General features: G+C 50.7%; 1 protein-coding gene across 7 annotated transcripts in view; it reads left to right on the top strand.

The window, feature by feature from the left end:
• The first annotated feature begins 8135 nt into the window (after positions 1–8135).
• The window catches only part of Ctif (cap binding complex dependent translation initiation factor), a 271536-nt gene continuing 255502 nt past the window's right edge, over positions 8136–24169 (top strand). Inside the window, exon 1 of one of the 7 annotated variants that reach the window (XM_076555521.1) lies at positions 8136–8440. The gene's annotated coding sequence lies outside the window, so the exon portion shown is untranslated. Of the gene's footprint in view, positions 8441–9119; positions 9229–24169 lie in introns of those variants that run through there. The other 6 variants (XM_015992666.3, XM_006973835.4, XM_076555522.1 and 3 more) reach the window with 6 other exon arrangements.

Here is a 24169-nt window from a genome sequence, read left to right as displayed (position 1 = left end):
ATGGGAACTTGTGGACTAGGCCATCCAGCACTGTGTGGTGGAATTGCCCTGTAACAGCAACTCCAACTTCCTCTTCCTGGGTCATAGCATAAAGCTCAAATTGGTCATATTTTTGTTCCTCTTCCCATAAAGTCAGATAACAGCCAGGCCCGGTGGCACATGCCTTCAATTCCTGTGCTTGGGAGGCACAGGTAAGTGGATCTCTGTGAATTCGAGGCCAGTCTAAACTAAGACGTAGTGAGTTCTAGGCTGTAGTGAGTTCTAGGCTGTATAGAGAGATCCTATCTCAAAGAAGCAAAAGAAAACACAAAGATAAAGGCTAGCCCTACTCTCCATGGTGGGGCTCTCCCTCTCTCCTTACTGCTTATAAACCTACTGAGATGTGATCCGTGGTTTCCCCACTTTATGGAGGAAATGGAAGCTCAGAGTAATTAGGTTTGTCCAAGGTCAAGTGCTTATAAAGATTTGATGTCTTCTGAGTGGAACCTCGAACCAGCTGCACATCACTAACTTGACCAGCTTCATTCTGCCTCCTTCTTTGATTACGTTCCCTTCCCCTGACATTTCCCACACCTCAGCTCCTGCCAGTTGCCCCTGGAAATGCTACCCATGCACCACCTCCACAGCATCCTCCACCATCTCCACAGCATCCTTCCCATGCCAAGCACATTCAGGTGCCAAGGCTTGTCCTGTCCACATTGTGCCGTGGATCTATCCCTGCCACCTTATCCTTTGTTTCCTTCTTTTTAATTAATTTCAAAATAAAATTTTGTTTATTATTATCGTGAGTGCATGATATGCATGTGTATGGGGGTTCGTGGCAATGAAGGTTACAGGGCAGCTTTGTGGAGTCAGCCCTCTCCTCCCCTTATGTGGGGTCTAGGGCTGGAACTCGAGTTGTTGAGCTTACATGCCAAGTGCTTTGTGTAGCTGGAGTTTTCTCCAGTCCTGCTTGGCCCACAGTCAGGACAAATCTCTCACCCGCCAGTCCTGCAGCCGCTCAGACCCAACCGAGTAAACACACAGAGACTTATATTGCTTACAAACTGTATGGCTGCAGCAGGCTTCTTGTTATCTAGTTCTTATATCTTAAATTAACCCATTTCTATTAATCTATAAGTTGCCACATGGCTTGTGGCTTACAGGTATTTTTTACATGTTGCTTGTCATGGTGGCGGCTGGCAGCGTCTCTCTGACTCAGCCTTCCACTTCCCAGAGTTCTCCCCTCTGCTTGTCCTGCCTATACTTCCTGCCTGGCTACTGGCCAATCAGTGTTTTATTTATTAACCAATCAGAGCAACACATTTAACATACAGAACATCCCACAGCAGCTTTGCCTGCTGAATGTCTCACTGGCCCCACTCTAGCTTTTGAGGAGCGACTTCGGCCCAACAACCACTCTGTTATAGTATATACTTGTTTTTAATTTGATTTTTCCCCCTGGTTCTGGGACTAGAATCCAGGTTTTTGGTGCAAGTGCTAGTTCACTGAGTTATACCCCTAACCCTGAATTTGAATCTTATATTGCCATTTCTGTTTAAAATATGTCTGTCTTCTGAACTGTGAGGTTCCTTAGGCCTACATTAATGCACATTTTAATGTGTAACTGTCATTCTTGATGACTTAGAACAAACATATGCTAGATGCTAAAAACTGTCATTTAAATAATTCTTCAGGTGTTGTCTACAAAGACAGTATGAATACAGAAAGTATCCTTTTAATTTTATTCAGTGACTAAAGTAGGATGCAGACTGCATACAGTGACATTTCAACTATTGTAGTACACATAATAAACTACTCATTTTTAAAAGGAGGCTCATATGTGACTGTAATCCCACTAGGAAGGCATAGGCAGGAAGATGAGGAATTCCAGACCATCGTTGGCTGCACAGCCAGTTGGACTCTAGATTTACACACACACACACACACACACACACACACACACACACACACACACACACACACACACTATTTGGGAAAGAAGTGGACCAGTGGAAGCATCAAGAGGACACAGGTGGTAATTAACAGTGAATATAAGCCGAGAACAATGATACATATGTATGAAAAAAACATCACAACAAAGTCCATTGTTTTGTATGCAAATTTATTTTTTAATGTGTATGTGTATGTGCATATGTGGACAGGTAAGGCACATGTGTGGCTTCCCACAGAGACCAGAAGAGAGAGTTGGGTCCCCTGGAGATGGAGTTACAGGCAGTTGTGAACCCCTCACCATGGGTGCTGGGTGGGGGTCTGAACTCTGATCCTCTGGAAGAGCAGCAAGTACGCTGAGCCATACTTCCAGCTCCTTTACGTGTGAATTTCTTTTTTTTTTTCTGAGACAGGGTTTCTCTGTGTAGTTTTGGTGCCTGTCCTGGAACTTGCTCTGTAGACCAGGCTGGCCTCGAACTCACAGAGATCCGCCTGGCTCTGCCTCCCGAGTGCTAGGATTAAAGGCATGCGCCACCACCGCCGGACTATATGTGAGCCCAAATGTGATGCACTTTCCTTTGGCTGATGGGGTGATGGCACGGGTGACCCAGGATCACTGCTCTGACACAGAATCATCTGAACATCCGGTGATGCCTCACACCTCTGAGGTTCATCCTTATATTAGTCAGGATGAAGGATACGCCCATAGCTGCCTGTAGCTGGGTGAGAGTTTGGCGGACATTGGGAGGTGCAACCTGACATTTTGAGATGTGGGATGAGATCAAGCTCCCTAGCCTTGAGATCCACAGCTCCCTCGGACTGCCAGTTCCCGACCTGCTATGGAACTCACAGCATTTCCTTCACACTTCCAATAGTTGAATTGATAACGTAGCTATTGTTCTTTGAAAATTATTCAGAAGTGTGGAAGGTTCAAGGCCAAATGATTTTGCAGACAGTTCAGAATAAGACTTTAGCAGACAGGATTTAGAAACCAGTTGAAGGGAGAGACAGCTGGAATTTAAAGAGAGAAGGCATTTGGGGGAGAAGAGTTAGTCAGCTAGTGGCTTCAACTCCTCTCTGCACCCTAAGGTCTTTAAATTAGATCAGAACCCCACTTAACCTGGCACAAAGCATAGGAGGTGACCGTGAGGATCAGAGAGCAGGGAGCCGTGAGTGGCACAGCAAGGCATCCAGTGACTGAAAACGAGGGAGAGGGAGGAGCCAGGTTTTCTAAGCAGTTGCCTTTCATCCTCTCTCTCCCTCCTCTTCCCCCCCCCCTTCCCCTCTCTACATACTTCTTCAGCTTCCTTATCTTGGGCCTGCCCACCTTGGCCACAGGCTTTGACTTAAGGAGCTATCCACAGTGGGCAGAAGTTTTTCAGTCTCTTCCTTCACATTCTTGCAAGAAGAAATTGGATTGGCTCAATTCGATGGAGCCCACTCAAGCCAGCCAACGGAGCCTTGGAACAGGTATACATCTATGATTTAATTAGATGTGGCTACCCCTCCCAGGGGGACAATGATTCCCTTTCTTTTGAGTATGGTCTGGCAAAAAAAAAAGGATACTGTCTTTTGCAGAGAAGTGTGGTATGTTTTTCCCCAAGCCCTCATCAAGGTCAAGAAGGGATGCTCATGTCACTGACCTGAGATCTGACCTTAAACTCTGAAGGCCCTGAGAAACGTCTGCTGATACACTGGCCTCTCAATGTCCTTGGATCTTGCCAGGCCAGGTCTGCCTGCTTTATGTTCCTGTCTCGGCTCCAGGCCTTTCTCTAAAGAGAATGACAAGCTCTTCCTGCAGGTTGAAAACTTTCCAGCTTGAAAATTCAGCCTCTTGGCCACTTAATTCCATGGCTTCTTTTGCCAAAAGATTACAAACTTCTTAAAGGCGGATAATCTCAGAGATCAGACCCAGTGATCTCATCTTACAGATAGAAGAACTGAGGCCCAGAGAGAGGCAATGTCACACAGTGAGATGGGTCAGGTGGTACCCGGAGCCTCACCGGTACCTTGCCATGACTTCTGCACAGTGCCATCCCAATAGATATTCCTTGACTCACCTCTCTTTTTTTCTCTTTGGCTTCTCTCAAGTTCACAGACATTTGCTCACATCCCTTTCCCCTTCACTGATGGCCGCCTCTGGGATCGATTTGCATCTTCCTGCCAGGCAATGGTCTTTGGGGTGGTGTAATGGAAGATGAGATGAGGCGGGAGTGAAATTCAACCTGGGTCTATCAAGCCGGGATCTCTCTAGGCCAACACCACTATAACACAGGAGAGACACCAGAAGAGCACCTACCTTCCTTCTGTGGGGTTGGCAGTCACCACACTGTACAATGAGGCCACTCCAGCTCCCATCAAATGTCATGACTTTTGCAGAGTTCCCAGGCCAGCTACATCCTCAGAGTTGGGCTTGCACTGACTTCCTCCCAGTGAGAAAATTTGTGTTGCTGTGGATCCGCTTCCTTCCCCAAAGCTTTTTCTGACCGTTGTACCTCCCGGACCTTAGTTCACCAAAAGTCACCTTACAGAGTGGGGAATTTCATTCCTTTCCTACCATCTCCTGGGTATTAACGTGGACTCCCAGCTCCTGAAGGCAGCCAGCTTCCCTCCACCAGCCTTGCTGGCTTCCCCAACTGCCCTTCAAACAGTGTGAGGGGGCTGAAGGAGAAGACCCATGGTACAGTGCTCACTTAGCATGTATGCAGTCCTGGGTTCTGAGCACAGCAAAATAAATAATAGACAAATATGTAAATGTGAGGCCTGCTGGAGGTAACTCTTCACCTGGAAAAGCTGTGGAGAGAGCTGAGAGAAGGATTGGGAGGGAAGGAGCTGTATATTTATTTTACCAGCATCTTGGGGAAGTATAGATTAGGAGAAGCGACTGCTTGAACCAGAAAGATGCTGGGTTTTCATTTATAGACCATGCTGTGACAAACAAACAAACAATAAACAAAACAAACAAGCAAAACCCTCACTCACGCAGTTACACAATGCCAGTGTCTTTTACTAGTCTAGGACTCTGCACTCAGCCACTTTTCTGACTTCAGTTTGCAGATGTAGCTAGAGTTTTCCTGGTCCTGCCTGGCTCACAGTCAGGACAAATCTCTCTCACCCGCCAGTCCCACAGCCACTCAGACCCAACCATGTAAACTCCCTTGTCATGGCGGCGGCTGGCAGCGTCTCTCTGACTCAGCCTTCCACTTCCCAGAATTCTCTTCTCTGCTTGTCCTGCCTATACTTCCCGCCTGGCTACTGGCCAATCAGTGTTTTATTTATTAACCAATCAGAGCAACACATTTAACATACAGAACATCCCACAGCATGCAGGTGAATGCTAGATCAACCACAACACTGGGAAGGAAGGTCCTGATTCGAGCCAAGCAAACCCAGGCCTTCACTCTATCAGAAGGACACACAAGGCCTCCCTACTCAAGTCTCCATCCCAAGCAGCAAGGCCCATCACCAGAGGCCACTTAGAAGAGTTCTCAGCAGAAAAACACAAATATGTGTTTTGGAGGAGAGAGTGACTAGAAGGTCTGAGGAAGGAAGTGACAGTCTAGTGGACTGGGAAAGAGCAGGGATCCAGGATCTGAGACTATGGGAACCAGGAAGTGGTTTGATGGACACCTATGTATGCAATGTCTCACGGCACCGTCCACTCTCCAAGAGGAGCCAGCCTGGGGCAAGGAGACAAGTATGGGGTCTTCAGGAACAGAAAGAACATTGACCTCACTCAGCTGATAGGGAAAGAGCAAAACTGGGCCAAGGTTCCCTGAAGACAAAAGAACTTATTTCCCATGTTAGGATGAAGAAGGGCTCAGGATTGGTTCCCACGATGTCAGCTCTGCTGACCTATAATTACAGAGAGAACAAAATACGAAGTCATCTTTAAAGACCAGAAAGATCTTCGTACAGGAAAGAAACTCAAACCACACTGCCCATATTTCCACAAGACAGACCCATCCACATAAAAACCCGATTGCCACTGGCTCCCATAAAGCTAAGGCTATTGAGTGACTTCCTCAAGGTCACCCTGCTTGGAGGTTAAGTTAGCTACCCATGGTCACAGCTACAAGAGATCAAGCCGATATTCGAACTCGGGATCAGGCTGACTAAGAGTCCCCTGTGTTGTGCTCCACCATGGTCCAAACGCCACAGAGTCTCCACAAATGCTCTGTGGGGGTGTTGTGTATTCTACGGATTGTTCAGCCTCTCCTCACCTCTGAAAGGTGAGGAGACTTACAGCCAGGGTGAAGACAAGATGAGACAATTCATTCTCAGTTGCTTTGCGGGTGGGTGGCGTGCCTGTCACTGGGTGTGCAAACTCCAGCCCCGAGAGCCAGGTAAGGAAACCAGAATTTGCTGAAAGGCTAGAGTCTGGTACTATTAGTTAATATTTTGTAAACCCAGGAAATCATCCAGATGTTGGAGCACAAAAATAACTCACTGCTGAGCCAAAGAGGCATACTGCTAAGGACAAACCCCAGGAAGTCAGGTGCACTTGTGTTCCTTTGGGAGGGGAGAGAGCATGTGGTAGGGTGGGGTGGGGGACTGTGCCTGGCACCCAGCACACATTCTGCCTTGGACCAGTTGTTGGTTGTAGATGATGGGCAAGATCTCTGGGCCTGCAATGCAGCTTGTTTCTTCTTCTTCTTCTTCTTCTTCTTCTTCTTCTTCTTCTTCTTCTTCTTCTTCTTCTTCTTCTTCTTCTTCTTCTTCTTCTTCTTCTTCTCCTCCTCCTCCTCCTCCTCCTCCTCCTCCTCCTCCTCCTCCTCTACTCTCTCTCTCTCTCTCTCTCTCTCTCTCTCTCTCTCTCTCTCTCTCTCTCTCTCTTCTCTCTCTCTCAGACAGAGACAGAGACAGAGACCCACTGAGCACCTTGGTTCTGGTTTAAAAGTCAAAGGAACTCTCCACAGGTTGTGAACATGTATTCTGTTTTGCTTTCTGCCCATGGCCTGGTTCATTCAGTATTCAAAGCTTACTACAAAACAAAATCCCATCCACCACTCCAAGCCCCGCCTCTTCCATCAAGCTGCCCCGGGCTCCTTCTGCCCTCTAGACTAACCCTCTAGCCATTCTTTGCTTTCTGCCCTACCCTTGCCCACCCAGCAACCTGTCCCCTGTCCAGCCGAATAGCTAGGAGCTGCAGAATTAGCTCTTCTCTTGAATCTAGAACCTTCCACAGCCATAACAGACGCCTGCCCCTTGTTAAAAACCTTAGTTAACTCTTCATTCAAGTACCTTCCTTCAGGATGCCTTCCTACAGCATCCTGGTTGGCTGCCCCTCCGGAGGTCCCCTGGTGCTTTGTGCTAGTCCCTGTGTTAAGAGCTCACTTATTCTCTCCTATTCTTTCACAGACTGTGGCCCTCCCACAAGACTGAGCTCCTGGAGGACACAGACTGAGGGGCTTCCTGGTCCCTGCATGCCTGGATATGCTCACTGGATGTTTTACAAATTAATCACTCAAAGGATTTCTGCAGTAGGTCCGTTCCAATACCTCCAATATGCACCCGACGGACGCCACCACTCGGTGAGACATTCAGCATCTTATATTCCTCCTGGAGGCCTCCGCGCTAATCTCAGTTTTAACCAAGACCGTGGAGATCTGGTCTAGTGATGACTGCATTATCCACTGCCATCGAATTCTTCCAGCTACAATGCCCCAGCTTTTAGCATGGCCAATGGAAAATTAATTGGTCGCAAAGTGCATATCTAATTACAACATTCCGTCCCTGCCACAGCGATGCACAAACGTTAATTATTACATGTGAATCTCAATAACCTATGGTGGCACTTAATGCCGCATTAATAACGCCACTTGTCTCCCCCACAACATCTCTCCCAGTGCATACACTACGCTTTCTCTTATCATTCATTAGGACAGACTTTACACTTGAAGCGCGGAAGTCCTCATCCTTACAGCCTGCCTGATTCTAAAACCAAGTGTTTCCCTGCAAGAGAGACGATGCCTTCACCCTCAGTTCTGTCCCCGACAGCAGAGGGCCCCGCTAGCGCAAGAGGTCGTTGAAGGGAGGATGCTGAAGGGCAACACTGGTCCGTCCAGGCAGTTCAGGCGGCATCCCCGGCGTCCCCTTGGTTCCCAGCTCTCTAGGGCCCGCCATCCCAGGAAAGAAAGGCGAACTACATTACCCAGCAGGCTTGCCGTCTCCCTCTTTCCTTTCAAGTCTTGCACGTGGCCGGAGGGGGAGGCGGGGCCTGGACGTCACTCTCCTACATTCTCTTTCCCTGTGTCAGTACAGGGATCATTTTTTTCCTTCCTCTACTCCCTCCCTCTGCCTGCCCCTCCCTCCCTGTCTCCCTTCCCTCCCTCCCTCCCTTCTCGACTGGATCGGTCCGCTGGGGTGCCGGATCCCCTCACGGTTGAGACGCGCCGAACTCCCAGCAGGAGTCGGCTCTCTGGAGCCTGGTCCCTCCCTTCCCCTTCCCTGCCCCCTTCCCCCACCCCCGACGCGGGCTCCGCGCGGCGGCCGGAGGAACCCCGAGGTGAGCATCTCTTGTCCGCCCTCCTCTTTTAGTCCCCTCGGCTTGCGGGTGGATTCGGGGACCCGGGAGGGAGGAGGGCTACATGACGTGCTCTTGATGATAGATAAATCCGGGAAAACCGCCCTAAACAATTCGCCCCCTTCCCCCTTCCAGTGCCTTAGCCAGCCCGGTGTCCGCACCCTTCCACCGTCCCCTCCTCTGGGTCTAGGGGGCATCTCAGTCTCCCATCTCGCCCCTTCCCAGGGTTTGCCCTGTGGTGGGCCCCGCTCCCCGCGCTGTAGGGATCGTGACACCGGACCTCCGAAACCCAGAAGGGTTCCTGGGGGGACGCGCGTCTGGAGCCCCACTCGCGTTGGAGCTGCGCGGTGTAGCCGATGTCATGTGCCCGGTTCCGACCCGCCGGGAGGAAGCCCGCGAGCGAGATTCCTCTCCCTTTTGTTTTGGAGCCTCGTTTGCTGCAACGAGCAGTTGCTCCAGCGCCAGGCAAACTTGCAGCTGTTCCGACCGCGCTCTGCGCCGAGGTCGGAGCGCGGCTGGAGAGGCGGCGGCGGGCGCGGCTGCAGCACTCGGGGCTGCGGGAGGGAACCGGAGTGTGTGTGTGTGGTGTGTGTGTGTGTGTGTGTGTGTGTGTGTGTGTGTGTGTGTGTGTGTGTGTGTGTGTGTGTCCACGCTGCCCTTCCCTCCGTGCTGACGGATGGTGTCTGTGGTCGCGACAGTCCTCGCGGGCTCGGCGGTATCTGTGGATGGCTCTCGTCTAGACAGGCAGCAGACCCCTCCTTTCGTCTCTGGTGAGCCCGCGGGCCTCGGAGGGCGCGGCGGATGGGAGCAGTGGAGGCAGCCTTGGTAGATCCATTGCAGTGGCAGCTTTGGCCGTTCTCCGCCGTGGCGATTCTGTTGGCTTTAAGAATGATCATTCCTGTGGCCTCGGAGTAATGGGGCCTGGGGGATAGATACGCCCTGCAGATCTGGGGTTAAGTTGACAAGCTCCCAAAAGCTGAGTGAGGGGGCCTATCAGGTGACGGTCACAGTCGCGGGTTTTAGGGGGAAGATGGGGGCGGTGGCTTGGCTGAGGTTGATGTCTAGGGGATCCAGAGGGCCGCGTGCGGGCTCCTGGATGCCACCGGAGGAGGCGTCCCCAGGACCGGGAGTCAGAGCTGGTTATTTATTGGCAATAAAAGACAATCCAGGAGTCAAACGCTTCTCTCGGCCTCCTTGGCTCTGGTTTTGCAGAGTTCTCCGGGTAGGGGCCAGGGGGCGTGTGAGCTGAGAAGGGGGCGCGGCATGTAGAGGGGAGGGATCGGTGGCTGTGCCCTGCGTGTCCCTACCAGGAGGGAGGCGTCGCCTCCCCCGCCCAACTGTTTGTGTGTGTACACACAGCTTGGTCTTGAAGGGGGCGGCATAGTGGAGAACAGCGTAGGGTGGATGCCTCATGGGATTGGCCCAGTCAGCCCCAAATGGTGTGAGTTGGGCTCTCTATCTTATGTGTGTCCACGTTCGCGTTTCTAAGGAATTCTTCCGTCCAGCGCCGGGGAAGACCTTAAGGTGGCTTGGGTTCTCCGGATGCGCGCGGCGCGAGTCCCAAGCCCTATGTGGCCTTCCCTCTGCGTTTCTCTTGTCCCCATAGTCCAGTGACTGGCTGCCCACCCAGCCGGCTGGGAGGATCCACCCAAACTCTGGCGCCCCACCCACCCATGCTGCACTCCGCGCGGGGGCTCAGGTTCCTCGACCTTAGTACGGAGGGTCTCGGTGATGCTTGTGCCTGTGCATTCTCTCAGCTGTCTTCCCAGATCCTGGAGAGAACCCACCCGTTCAGCCACCCCTCCTAGCTCTCAGTTCCTCAGTCCTCGAGGACCAAAGCCTGCCCGATAGTCGCAGCCTAGGCCCTGTCTGCCTCTGCCCGCAGGCCTGCGGGGTCACACTCCACTGCCTGCCCCGCCCGCCCCGGCTGTCATTTTTGAAGCGCTGAGATTATCTCCTCTGGCTAGGGGCCCCTGCACCGCCTGGACGCCTCGGAAGAAGCTGCAGGCTCGGGTGTTGGGAGCCTCCCCAGGTCGAAAGTGACACAGCTTAAGCACCGCCCCTGCTCAGAGGAAGGCGAGGCAGAGCACGGGGAGGAGCTATAGGCTGTCCTGCCGCGTTCTTCTTGCCCAGCGTAGGACTTGGGCCCAAACCTCTGGAATCTCCGCTCGCAGCAGCCCTGAGCCCTGCAAGGAAATCGCCAGGATTTTCAAATAACCCAATTATACAGGAACGGATTGCCCTCCACAGACATTAGGTAGTGGCAGGACGCTCTCCGGTGGCCCAAGGAAAGTCCTCTGAGTGTGTGAAATAGGACTCCACGGACAGGGCAATAGGTTCTGCGTGTGTCCAGTGCCTGGCCTGGTGAGGAACGCCCAGCTCATAGGAAGTCATTTGTAAGGCGTTCTCAATGGTATAGTGCCATTGAGTTGAGTAGATTTCTAGAATAAGAACATGTTTGTATGATTTTACAGGGCAGCTTCCCCCCTACATGCCATTACATTTATGAAAAAGATCCTGTCGGGTAGGGAAGGACAAATTCCACTGTACAGATGAGGACACTAAGGCTCGGGGAAATGATGTCAATTGCCTAGAGCCTAAGTAAAGGACAGCTTTCCTGCACTTGTGGTTTCGCTTTGCAGGCCATAGCTTTATTGGTGTTTAAGACAGGGGCTCCCCAGTGTTGCCTGGCCACCACCGCCTCCCAACTGCTGGGATAACAGGTGTGTACCTAGTACCCACAGCTTTTTATTTAAATAGTGACCCTTTTTTTTTGAGGGTGGGTTCTTGGTACCCCCAGGAAATAGCCTGAGAACAGGGTAAATTATGCTGGTACTTGTTCTTTGTCAAAACACTTTTTTGTTGTTGCTTTGAGACAGGGTCTCACTGAATTGCCTTGGCTGGCTTCCCTATGTAGACCAGAAGAGGCTAAGATTAAAGGTGTATACCACCTGTGTTTGGATTTCATCAAAATAAATAACAGTGAATAGTGAAAGCAGCCACTATAAACCACGGGCCTTTATCACCCATCTGATGATGTGATGTTGATGAGTACATGCCAGCTGTGACATACCTACTACATATCAACATATAATAAGCACATAGGGTGCACATGCACTTGTACATAGAGGTGTGTTCATGGAGTCCTTGGGGGAATCCAAGATGTGTTTGTTGCATAGGTTTTTGTTGTTTGTTTCTTTGAGACAGGCTGGACTGGGGTGAGTGCAGCCCAGAGTGGTAGATCTCGAACTCATACAGCATTCCTGCTTCAGGATCCCAAGTGCTGCCAAGATGTGCTCTGTACTGCTTCCAGTGCCATCAGATTAACCATGCAACCCTCCCTGTGTTCCTGTCTTCCTCCCTCTCTAGGGAACGGTCCAACCTAGGAAACAGCAAAGCATCCCTACATGTCTGTGTGAGCGCCTCAACATTCATGCAAATGAAGGTTCTCAGACATGGGCTTGGGGGGATTTTCAGGTTAGCAACCTGATCAGTAAACTATCTGAACCACTCATTCACTCACAAATGGGTACTGGGCACCTTTGAGCCTGTGTATCTTGAAGTACGTGCAAGAGAAATTAACAACTGGTTCCTGCTATGTGCAAAACAATGATTCTTAACCCGTTGTGAGAGTTTGGATGACCTTTTCACAGGGGTCGCCTATGATCCATTAGCAAACGCAGAAATTTACATTATGAGTCATAACAGTAGGAAAATTACAGTTATGAAATAGCAATGAAAATAATTTTATATGGCTGGGGTCACCCCAACATGAGGAACTGTATTAAAGGGTGGCAGCATTAGGAAGATTGAGAACCACTGTGTTAGTGTCTAAAATTGTGTTCTAGCTGTTGTGGTGGATATAGGAGTTTTAGCTTCTCAAGTACTTATGATGGATCCATGTAGACTACACAATCCATGTTGTTTTGGGCACACAAGCTACAGCAGGACTAGTTAAGTTACACACCAAGAGTAGAGCCCTAAGAAGGTAACCAATCATCAGTATTTCATAGTGCTTACCCTGGGAGCTAATCAGGTTCACATATGTCGGTTGCCAGGTCTCACGCTGGCGCTTGGCATCATAGAGCGAAGGGAGAGGAAAGCTGTGGTGGGAATGGTCCTCATGTCCCTGTTTCCTGAACCGCAGGCCATTTGGAGTCTTCATGTGGGTCTAGACCTCTGGGTTAAACGACCCTTTCACAGGGTTGGCTGTAGAGTTGGAAAACATAGATATCTATCTACATTACAGTTTGCAACAGTAACAAGATTACAGTTATGAAGAGCAAGGAAATAATTTTATGATGGTGGGGGGTCACCACATCATGAGGAACTGTGTTAAAGGGTCGCAGCCCTAGGAAGGTTGAGAACCACTGCTCTAGAGCTATGTCCTTCTGTAAGAGGACGGCAGCTGATGGAGACGTACCCGGAAGCCAACCAGCAGGTTCCTCTGCACATCAAGACACTGTGAAGATGTTCTTTCTGCTCCCACCCCCAGCTCTACTGTGCCACGACTCAGAGAGGAGCTGTGGTTTGGGCCAAGGTCTCACCAGGCCCTGCAGGACTTACAAGGTCTGTGCAGATATTAGTATAAGGTCTATGATATTAGTATGTTAGTATGTGATGTTAGTATGAGTTCCTGCAGGGCTTACAAGGTTTGTGTAGATGTTAGTTGTTAGTATGAGATCTCTGATATTAGTATGAAGTCTGTGATGTTAGTTTGTTAGTATGTGATGTTAGTATGAGGTCTGTGATGTTGGTGTGTTAGTATGTGATGTTAGTATGAGGTCTGTGATGTTAGTATGAGGTCTGTGATATTGATATGTTAGTATATGATGTTAATATGAGGTCTGTGATATTGGTGTGTTAGTATGTTAGTCTATGATATTAGTGTGAGGCCCTTCAGGGCTTACAAGGTCTGTGTAGATGTTAATATAAGGCTCCTTTCATCTAGTCCCAGATTCACTTGTGGTCTCTGTCACCCTCAGGTTCCATTTCTACTGTCCCGTCTCTAAGGTAATAGAACTGCTGATTGTGTGGTGGAAGCTGGAGGTGGGTGGATGGGATGCAGAATCTTGTTTCTAGAGAGACAGGAAGACATACAAACAGACAGGCAAATTACAGTCTTGAGAACTCCCCACAGTGGTGTTCTGTAGAACTTACCTGATCATGTGTTAGCTGCCGTCTGTAGCCCGAGCTGAGCTGTGGTTCAGAACAGGGTGAGAACAGACCCATCCCTGGAGCCAGGCAGGCTGGATGGAGAAGTAGATTACCTATCTCCATGCAAAGACCAGCGGGCCTCAGAAGTAAAAAGGCCTACTCAGGGTCACATGGAGCTCTTGGCAGAGTGGGGCAGGAAACCTTGGTCTTTCATGATTTCTTAGCCAGTTTCTTTCCCATGATCCTCCTGCCTCCACCTCTTCAGCAGAGCTTACTGGTATAGATATGTGCCACCACAACTGACCCAATTTCTTTTTCTACACCAGATTCTTACCAAAAAATAAAAACAAACAAACAAACAGTGGACCTTACTTTTCAGTCTGCACACTTTTCCCTCTCTTTCCTTGGACGTCCGCTTGGCTGGAGACTGCTTTCCTGATTCAGGGCCGGCCTTTGTTGCCTTGTATTTTGTCTTGGCATCCAAGAATAAACGAGGGCTCTTGAGGCCTGGAGGCCTTGTGGCGTTCTTATTCAGTGTGTTGCTTTCTGGCCCTATGGCATGGACCTAGACGCTAAATGCTACTATGGCCTTGCGTTTTCCAAGCTCTTTAACTGAATTCAGCAAAGACAGAATGGCAATGGGGGAGAAGACGAAGGGGGCTGTGCTTCATCTGGCTTTATGTGTAGTACATGAATCACCCATGTAGACTTTTCATTTCCGCCTATATGGTTGGTTTCATCTCCCTGGCCCATTTTACAGGTGAGGAGACCAAGTCTCCATTGTTAGTGACATGCCCAAGTCCCGAATAATTTTTTTTTTTTTTTTTTTTTTTTTTTTTTTTTTGGTTTTTTTGAGACAGGGTTTCTCTGTGTAGCTTTGCGCCTTTCCTGGGACTCACTTGGTAGCCCAGGCTGGCCTCGAACTCACAGAGATCCGCCTGGCTCTGCCTCCCGAGTGCTGGGATTAAAGGCGTGCGCCACCACCGCCCGGCTCCGAATAATTTTTAGAACAGGCACGTGAACCTTATATCTCCAGGCTCCACACCCTCAGTGCACAGTGCTAAGGATGCTTTATCATCTGACATCATCCTTGTTTTGTGAATGGAGCCCTGGAACCCTTTGTGTTGGTCATGACCAGCCAGGGAGCTGGACCCACCAGCGAACTAACTCCAGAGAAGGATTGTGGAATAGATAAAAGATGGGAGACAGTTTCCATAGCAATGATATGTAGAGTAGGACCAGTTTGAGATGGGTTAATGGAAGAGACGTATTTGGGAGTAGGTCTAGGTATTGGGTGCGAGGGGTTTTAGATTGGATAATGACCCAGAAGTGGATACAGGGAAAATGTGTATGCATGGGGTGGGATGGACCAACGGGGTTTGGTTGATCACCCTGCAGTTGACACAACCTTCTCCATTGCTATTTGGCTTTGTTTATAGGCCTGGCCCTGTGTTAGACTTGGGCTACAACAGAGGACAGGCGTAGAGCCCTGACTCTGATGTAGTAGGAGAGAAACACAAACTGTCACATTTCACTACAATTTTTCAAGTGCATGATGACATAGAGCACCTGCCATCAGGGAGGTCTTCCTGAAGGAGGCAGCTCAAGCATGGACTATTAAAGGAGAGGGAGGAACTAGCCAAAGGAGACAGAAGAGGGCCTTCTGCTGTAACGCCCTGCAGGTACAAAGGGGCAGAGGCTGGAGCAGCCGACCCTGGGAAGGAAGGCACTGTGACAGTGAGGTCGAACTCAAGGACTCAGCTGAGGAAGTGCTTCACAGCCAAGTTGAGGACCCAGCTGTGTGACTGATGCTCATCTGGGATGGGAAAGGGGGCTTTAACTAAGTGGCCTCCGGGCTCCCGGAGCCACGGTGTTTCTGTCCCAAGGAGGGGATCTGCAACCAGGCCAGGCACTGGACATGAATCAAGGGTCACGTGTTGTCTTAGTCACGTTTCTGTTGCTGAGATAAAATAAAAGGACCAAAAGCCACTTGGCAAGGAAAGGGTTCATTTCCCTCATGCTTCCACATCACTGTCCACTGAAGGCAGTCAGGGCAAGAACTTGAGGTCGGAACCTGGAGGCAGGAGCTGATGCAGAGGCCGTGGAGGAACGCTGCTTACTGGCTTGCTCCGCCTGCTTTCTTATAATACCCAGGACGACCAGCCCAAGGATGGCTCTACCCCAAAATGAGCTGGGCCCTCCCACATCAGTCATCCATCAAGTTAATGCACCGCAAGCCAAACTGGTTGTGGACTTCTTCTCAGTTGAGGTTCGCTTCCCCCACACGATCCAGCTTCTGTCAAGTTGACTTAAAACCAGCCAGCGTACGTGTTACGCAGATTTGAGGAGCACAGTCTGTGGTTGTTGTTTACATTGAAGGGGAACCCTCCACAGGCACCCGACCCCCCAGGCTTCTGGTCACCCCAACTGACTGTGAATGGCAGCCCATGCATAAGTTGGAATAGGTCTGCTGGGTTAGGGTGAGAATAAAGACCAGTGGCAAGTTCAGTGTCATGGGCTGCGGATCAGAACCGCAGCTAGTACAATACCGGAGGAAGAAGGGGAAGCAGGAGCCGCTGTGCTGAGTGAGGAGGTATCCTGAGATGATGGGGGACCTGGACCCTGGCAGGGCTGCTGTAGACAATAGAGCAGACCCTCTTCTTCTCATTGTCGGAGAATCCTTTGTCACACAGGGCTGCCGGCTCCTTAGGGAAGCCAGGCGGGGATGCTGTGTCATGCTGGAGGCCCAGCTGGCAGAATCAGGCTGCAGCCTCATCTGGATGCAGGAGAGTGAGTTAGGCAAGAGGTGCTTTTAACATTCATAGGGGGAGCGGAGCCCTGTCCCAGGCCCTTGAGAAGGGGAACTGCTTTCAGGAACAGGTGGCGTGCTTGAGGTAAGATGGGGACATACAGACACTGCTAAGGAGCCGTACAAGCCCGAATAGTAGAACGCAAGTTAAGTGACCGAGCATAGCGGAGATCCCTGTCTCATTCATCCATCACGATACTGCTGTTGGGCCCAGGCCCAGCCTTTTCCTGTTTGGACCCTCAAGACCCAAAGCTATGTCTCCCGTGAGTCTTTGCTGGGACATGGCCTGTGTCTGGGATCGGAGGCCAGCCAGAGAAGGCATCTCTGCACAAGTCCTAAGGGGGGACCCCAATACTGATGCAGACACTTTCGGTGCCACAGTGGAATGCCCTTGGAAGCCTTCCAAGTGCAGAGTGCCTGGAGATGCTGCAGAAGACGCAGCAGCAGCCTTTCTAAGAACAGCCTGGCTCACGGAATTCAAGGGAAGCCCTGCCCCAGATGAGATGTGGGAGTGTGCTCAGGCAGGACTGTGGTGGAAGCGTGCCTACCTGGGTTCAGAACTCCAGGGCCTTTGAAAGCCCTGACAGTGTCTCCTCCAGGATGGGGAACAGCGAGCCCTGCCTCTATCAGGCACAGGGACGTTTGCCTACCTGGAGAGAGCACAGGCTAGACCTCAGCCCCCCTGGCATGGGTGGTGCTGGGCTATTCAGGTTTGAGGTTGGGAGAAAAATACCTCCTGGCAGTTGGAAACCTCAGGCCTGTTGCAGCTTTGGATGCCCACCTGATATTTTATCCTGAGGGCTCCAGAGAAGAAATTAGCTCACATTCTTGGGGCAAGAGCCTCCCTGTTGTGGGCTGGAGACTCTGAGGGCCTAGGGAAGTACTGGGGTTCCTCATTCATTGTTCATTGAAATCTCCCCTCAGAATCCAAGTCCAGCTTCAGGCCCAGGGCCATGTGAGCGAAGGGAAGGGAAGGAGGGCAGAAGAGCCCTGAGTGGGACCTAGAGAGTGGGCTTTGAAGACAGCTGCACAGTGGTGGAGGCACATGTGTGGTGTGAAGAATTGTCCCTACCTCAGCTTAGGTATTAGGAAAGGTCTGCACATGACATGCATGAGGTCCTGGGTTCAATCCCCAGTACTACAGGAAAAAAAAAAAAAAGGAAGTACCATATTTGTAGATGAGTCCCATATGTCTATAAAACCCAGGGCCTTCTCTCACACAGCTAGCTCATCCCAAATCCTTGCCGTGTGGCGTCTTTCCAGCCTGCTGTTTAGGGCGTGTGAGGATTCCCATGGTGGTTTCTTCTCCAGGCCACATTTTACCATGTCTTCCCTGTGCCCAAAGATATAGTTTCAAACTTGGGGAGACATCTAGAGTCAGCTGGCTGGCCCATTCATCTGCTTGGGAATGCCAGCCAGAGCAACACTTAGCCCACCTTTGAGGCTGTATTCTGCCTATGAGAAGCTTCCGAGGCCACTGGCCACTTCCGTATGGAACCTCTGAAGCCACCATGACACACGGTTTCTAGTCCTTTATTTCTGCTAGAAGGGCCTTTGTTAGCCGAGCTAAGACTGAGAACTCAGCCAATCTCTGTCTTCGTTAGTTTAATGCACAGAGGGCTTGTAAGGACAGACATTGACTGAGTGGAGCTGGCTTCACAGTCGCAGTCTGTGGTACGTAAGTTGCTTTTTAAACTTTTGTTTGATTTTATTCTTGGTTTCTGAGACAGGGTCTAGATATGTGGCTGAGGCTCACCCTAAATGCTCTGTGTAGTTCATAGTGTCTCGTATCCAAACTTGTGAGCCTCCTGTCTCAGCCTTCCAGGTACTGGGATTATAGGTATGAGCGACCATGTGTGGCTTGATATAGACACTCTGAGCTACTTTGGCACAATGCTTTACAGTCGTGAGAGATGCCTTTCTTTGATGCCTGGAACATGCTTTTGCTTGTGAGGAAGCAACTTGAGAGCCACATACACAGAGCTGGGTTCAGTGAGCGTCTAGTGTGTGCCAGGCTCAGCATTGGGCACAGGGTGTGTGCCTCACAGAATGAAACTAACTTCTGTGAGGGAGACTGCTCGGGGCAGAGACCTGGAAATGCCTGGCTACAGTGGTGGCCACAGAACCCAGAAGTTACACAGAAGGAATGTTGGTGGGTCGAGATGGATGCCGCCCTTGTGAATCCATTATAGGGAATCCCTTGGGATAGACAAGATCCCCACACTACCATCTGCTGGGAACACACAGGCCTTTTCCATGATCTTGGGGAATTTGCTTTGAATTTGAACCATGGGATTTGAGACAGTGGCCTGGTGCTGAATTCTCATCCTAGCCTGTCTCCCAACAGGACAGTGTTCACAGTGTGACTTTTTAGGGCACATGCGTTATTTCTTGTATCTATCTACAGCACCCAGGCTCTCCTATAAGCAAAGACATTCAGCTTTGCCTCTGTGCCCTCAGGATGGCTAGCATCTTTGTGGCTTACATGTCCACTAGCTCATGTTGGCTATGGAGAGCATCGGCTGCTCCTGTGTTAAAGTTGGCCAGGGTGGGCCAGCTCTGCCAGTTTCTGCTAGACAGAGCCAGTGGTGAGGGTCAGAGATTTTGGAAACACAGCCAGCTGCCTCTCCCCCTCCCCGGAAAACATCGCCTTGCCCACATGCCACTGGTTGTCCTTAATCTTTTTATCCTAAGTCTCTTACCTGTCAGCATTTGGTTCAGGTTAGTCGTCATCTGGCACTGGGCAGGCTGTGGGAAGGGTGGGATGAAATCGGCGACTCCAAAAGAGTCCCACCTCTTCCCATCCTGGTGCGGAGGGCAGGACTCATGCTGGGGCTCTGGAGGTGAAGGAGGATGCGAAGGGTCTGAGCAGCTGGAAGGGTGGCTGCCGTGGAGTTTGTCTGAACGGCCAGCTGTGCCAGGATACAGATGTAAACTGAGACTGACTGTTCCAGGCCAGTGAAGGCTTACGCCCCCATGGGCCCAAGAGGACATGTGTGTTCGGGTCACATCTTAGAACTACTGTTGGACATATCTGCCATGTCTGTGCACATGGGTGGAACTTGTCGTGTTCAAGAGACACGGGCATCTGTTTCTTTGTGTTGCTTAAGAAATGAGAGGAAAGCATTGTCTTGGGGACTGTGGTTCAGTTTCAGCCATAGGTTCTCCATGTCTCACCATAAACTCAGTTGTGAGGTCAGGGGAAGAAGTATGGAGGGAGAACGGCCCTCTGGTTTGTTGGATATTACTGGCTACCAATGAAAACCTTGGAAAGGGTAGATTTTAAACCAAGATGTTTAACTCCCATTGCCAAAAGTCTAAAGAGAGATTTAGGCTTATTTCATTCCATGGATCAATGGTCATTTTGAGGGTTGCCTTTATCTTCAGGTTTGACCCTCTCATGGTCATGGGGTTGCCATAGATCATTGATCAAGTTGCTCCGGGTGGACTGTGTTCCCTGAAAGCCTTGCTTGAGTCCTTGACCCCATGGCTTTTCTGGGAGTCAGGGTCTCTATAGAGAGCACTGGGCTGCACCCTTATGATTGGCATCTGTGTAAGAAGGGAACTCGGACTGGTACACACATGTAATCCTAGCATTGAGGAGTCTGGTGTGGGAGGATCACTGGGCTATGTAGCAAGGCCTTATCTGGAAAGAACAAGAAAAAAGGAAAGAAGTGATGGGCTGCAGATGGAGATGAGCAGTGCCCTGTGTTCCCTCCCACCCAAGTAGATTAGAGCAGAGGTAACAGATTGACATGCCACCACGTGAGGTAACAGCTTGAGGGCCCACCACAGGAGGACATGCAAACCCAAGGAGAAAGGCTTCAGGAGAACCCAACCTTCCCGATCCCTTGGTTCTGGACTTCTCCCTCCAGCACTGTGTGCCTTGACTTTCCGCTGCTCCAAGTCTCAGTGTGCCTCAGGACGTGGACATGCACACATGGTCAGTCCCCTGAGCTTGTGGACCATTGAGCCTTCAGGAACCAGTAAGAGCTTCTGGGTAGCACAGGGGAGAGGGACAGGTGTAACACGAATCTTAAATAGTCTTATTAATAAAAAAAACTCGGTGCCAGCTATTGGGGTAAATTCTGAAAGATCAGAGAGACAGAACAAGCCACAGCTAACTCACCTCACCAACTCCACAGCTTCCAAAGGCGAGCTACTTCCTGTCTACTCACGACTATATGCCTTGCTGTTCTGCCATCTGATTTGTTCTCTCTGTCCAGCTACATCACTTCCTCTTCCTGCCCAGTTCTGTCATTTCCTGTCTGTCTGTACAGACCTCCAGACCTCCATGGTTAACTAGTGTTGGAATTTAAGGCATGTGCCACCATGCCTGGCTCTGTTCCCATTGTGGCCTTGAACTCACAGAGATCCAGACAGATCCCTGCCTCCCAAGTGATAGGATTAAAGGCGTGTGCTATCATTGCCTGACTTCTATATAGTGGCTGGCTTTTTCCTCTGATCTCCAGGCAAGTTTTATTTTATTGGGAGACACAGTATATTGGGGACACACACAGACAGGTTTGTCCTGAAGCCCTTGGAAAGCCCAGTGATGACTTTAAGAACCGACACTTGTTGGATTGCTAGTGTAAGAGCGCATAGTGGGTGCTTTGTATAAACTGAGTAGTCTTCCAAACCTGTATTTTATGCACAAAGCAATGAGGGCATAGAGGGAGTTTGCCTTAGGTTACGCGTCCAGGAAGCAGCACAGCAGATTTCCGTTCGGCTTTGCCTCTTAACCTGCACACACAGGGACTGAGGCCGCCTGTGTTGTTCTGGGGAGGTTTGTCATTATAGTCTTAGTGAGCAAGTCACTCCCATCTATGTGTTCTCTTCTTGGTGACTCCAAAACTTAGATGAGATGACATTAGGTGCCTGCCCCTTCTCACTCTGAGATTCCATGCCTATCCCTTCATTATTTAGACATGCCCACAGTGGGACTGGCATGGAGAAGGAAGGGTCCCTGAGCCTCTGTTTTGCTGTTACTGTCCCTACGGCTGCAGCTCCAGGTCCACCAGGGCTGGCTGGCCGAGGGTGATGGCCTCTCGTTCCCTGGGAGGAGGTGAATTCTTTCGGCAGCAGAACTGACCACCACACCATGTCAAACTACTCCAGGCCCCGTATGGAGGGCACAGGTATCCACAGAAGCGTTTGGTCAGCTGGGGCTGCTGGAGCCTTGGGAAGCTGATAGGGCATCAGCCTGTGCTGGTCGGGTTGCTTACCCACTCTGCTTCCCTGCCCTTAGACCCGTGTAGGCAGCCACAGAGGGCCGACTAAGGGGATGGCTGTCTGAAGTTCCAAGGACGCAGTTGAGAATAGGACCATCCGGGCGGAAGGGAACTTGGCCGTCAACCTCTGGCAGGCCAGCATGGAGCATATCCCTGGAGGAGGCTGACTTTGCTCACCGCACTGGAGACAGGCTTGCTTAATGGATCCATAAGAGATATGAGAAAAGTGCCTTTCAGAGTGCCCAGTTCCTGGTGGCCTGCTCTGACCTCATGGCTTCTCTAATTCTGGTATTAGGACATTTAGATGGAGACAGCAATCCCCTATGTCCTCCCTTCTGTTGTCATGGTTCCCAGGGATCACAACTCCTGTTCTTGTGGGGTGCCTAGCGGCTGGCAGGACTCCTGCGCTAATTCCAGCAGGGCTCTTTAAGGAGAATGACCCGGTGATGTAGCGAAGATCACGCACACTCACTGGTAGAAACAGCAGAGGGAGGATGGGATTTCTGAACCACGCCCTCCTGGCTCTTTCGAATGCTGGGGGGCGGGGGGAGTTCAGGCAACCTGTCCACTGAGGCAGTTGTGGTGCCTAGCCATAGGGTCACCTCCCAGACGGACACAAGGATCCCGCCAATTCCGATTTACCCAAAGCACTAGAATGGGTGGGAAACAGCTTCATAGAGTATCAGGGTGGACGTGGGGTCTGGATCTCACTGAAGATGCGGTCCTGGCAGGGAAAGGCAAAGCCTCGTAGTGTGTCCCCAAGTTCTCCCTCTTAGCTCTGTGGGTAGTCTTATACAGTTGGGAACCATCTGAGGGTCTCTGCCCCACCCTCCCTTCAATCCTGGAGATGGAAGAGCCTGGTACTTTGATGTAATCCTTGTTCTTCAAGTTGGGCGGGGTCTGAGGGGTTTGGCATTCAGCAGGTGGGTACCTGGAAACCTCTCAGGACAGGAGGCCAACTGCCTTATGGCCCAGGGCCTAAAGGCCTCAGTGTATCTCCCATACCCTAGCTAGGATCTCAGAGCCCCAAGATTGTATAGCCCATTTTCTAGGCTTCTGAGTCTGCCGGAGCCTCTAGGCTTCTCTTCAAGGTAAACACTATTCCCTCAAGGTCTCTCTTGATTGGTGCTCAGTATCTATCCAGGCTCCCTCTCCCTGTTCATCCCTACCACTCCACCTCCTGAAAGGGAGCCGGGATGGGACAGTGCTCTAGATACGATGTGAGCAGTACAGCATGCAAACCTTAGTCAATCATCTCCCTCTGTCTGGACATTATACTGTTTCTAATGTGGCCCAAGACAGACTGTTTTGAGCTTTAGCTTCTAGACAGGGGAATTCCCACCCCCACCCCCATTGTCAGAATAATCTGGGATAAAGGTCTGTTTTCCTAGCCTGGGCTCCACCCTGCCCTGGTGGCAGCCAAAGCCACCTCTGTCCAGATTCATTTGAATGGTCCTGGGAGCCAAGGACTGATGTAAAAGCAGTGAGATATTTTTAGATTTGTTTATTTTATGCGTATGAGTATTCTGTGTGTATATATGTGTACCACATGCATGCCTCGTGCCCACGGAGGTCAGGAGAGGGGGTCAGATGCCCTGGAACTGAGTTACATTTGGTTATGACCACAATAAGTGTTCTAGGAACTGGATCCAGGTCCTCTGCAAGAGCAGTAAGCGCTCTTAGACTGCTAAGCCATCCCTCCGGGCCCCAGAGGCAGAGATTTTGTGTTTGTTTTGTTTTGTGGCAGGGTCTCAATACATAGCCCAGGCTAGCCTCCAGCCCCTGCCCCTTGACTACTGGGATTAAGACACACACACTACTAGGTCTGGCTGGGTGGTGAGGTTCTTGAGAGATGACTCACCAGGCCTGGGAAAGCCAGGGGTGGATCACTCACGGCCTGGCCTGCAGACCTGAAACTGCCCCTTGCATTAGGAGTATGGCTGTGGCGTCTCGGCTTCTTCAGCCCCGGCCTCTACTCTTTCCTGCTCAGAAAACAAAGCCGGCTGACTCCTCACGCTGGCTCAGTTGGCAGAGGCCCCGTGACGCGGAGGGACAGGTGACGTGATGGAGAATCTTGACTGTGGATGTGACTGGATTGAGAGAGGCCTGGGTGGCTAATGACAGGCAGCTATGAGTGTGTCTGTCAGGCCTGTCTCCAGAGCCCATTAGATCATGCGGCTCTGACCTCATGCATGTTTAATCTCCTGATGGATCCACGATGTGCATAGACGGTTGGAAGTGGTGAGAAATGGAAGGCGGGGCTGGGCTAGGCTGGAAGAAGTACTCCCTGGGGGTGTCTCTGAGTGCCGCTTCTTGCTCTGGTACCAGCCTGTCTTCACTCTGCTTCTTTGTTGCCTGGAGTGGACCTCTGCTCCAACACAACTGCCCTGCTGTGATGGACTGGCCGTCACCCCTGTAATAGGAACCAAAATAAGGCTTTCTTTATGCCAGGTGTTTTGTCTGTATGGAACAGACTCAGTGACTTCCCAGGCGAGCAGTAGACGAGGGGGCCGC

Source organism: Peromyscus maniculatus, chromosome 19 (genome assembly GCF_049852395.1).
Source record: "Peromyscus maniculatus bairdii isolate BWxNUB_F1_BW_parent chromosome 19, HU_Pman_BW_mat_3.1, whole genome shotgun sequence".
In the NCBI taxonomy this organism is placed as follows: Eukaryota; Metazoa; Chordata; class Mammalia; order Rodentia; family Cricetidae; genus Peromyscus; species Peromyscus maniculatus.
This window is presented reverse-complemented; position numbering and strand designations above follow the sequence as displayed.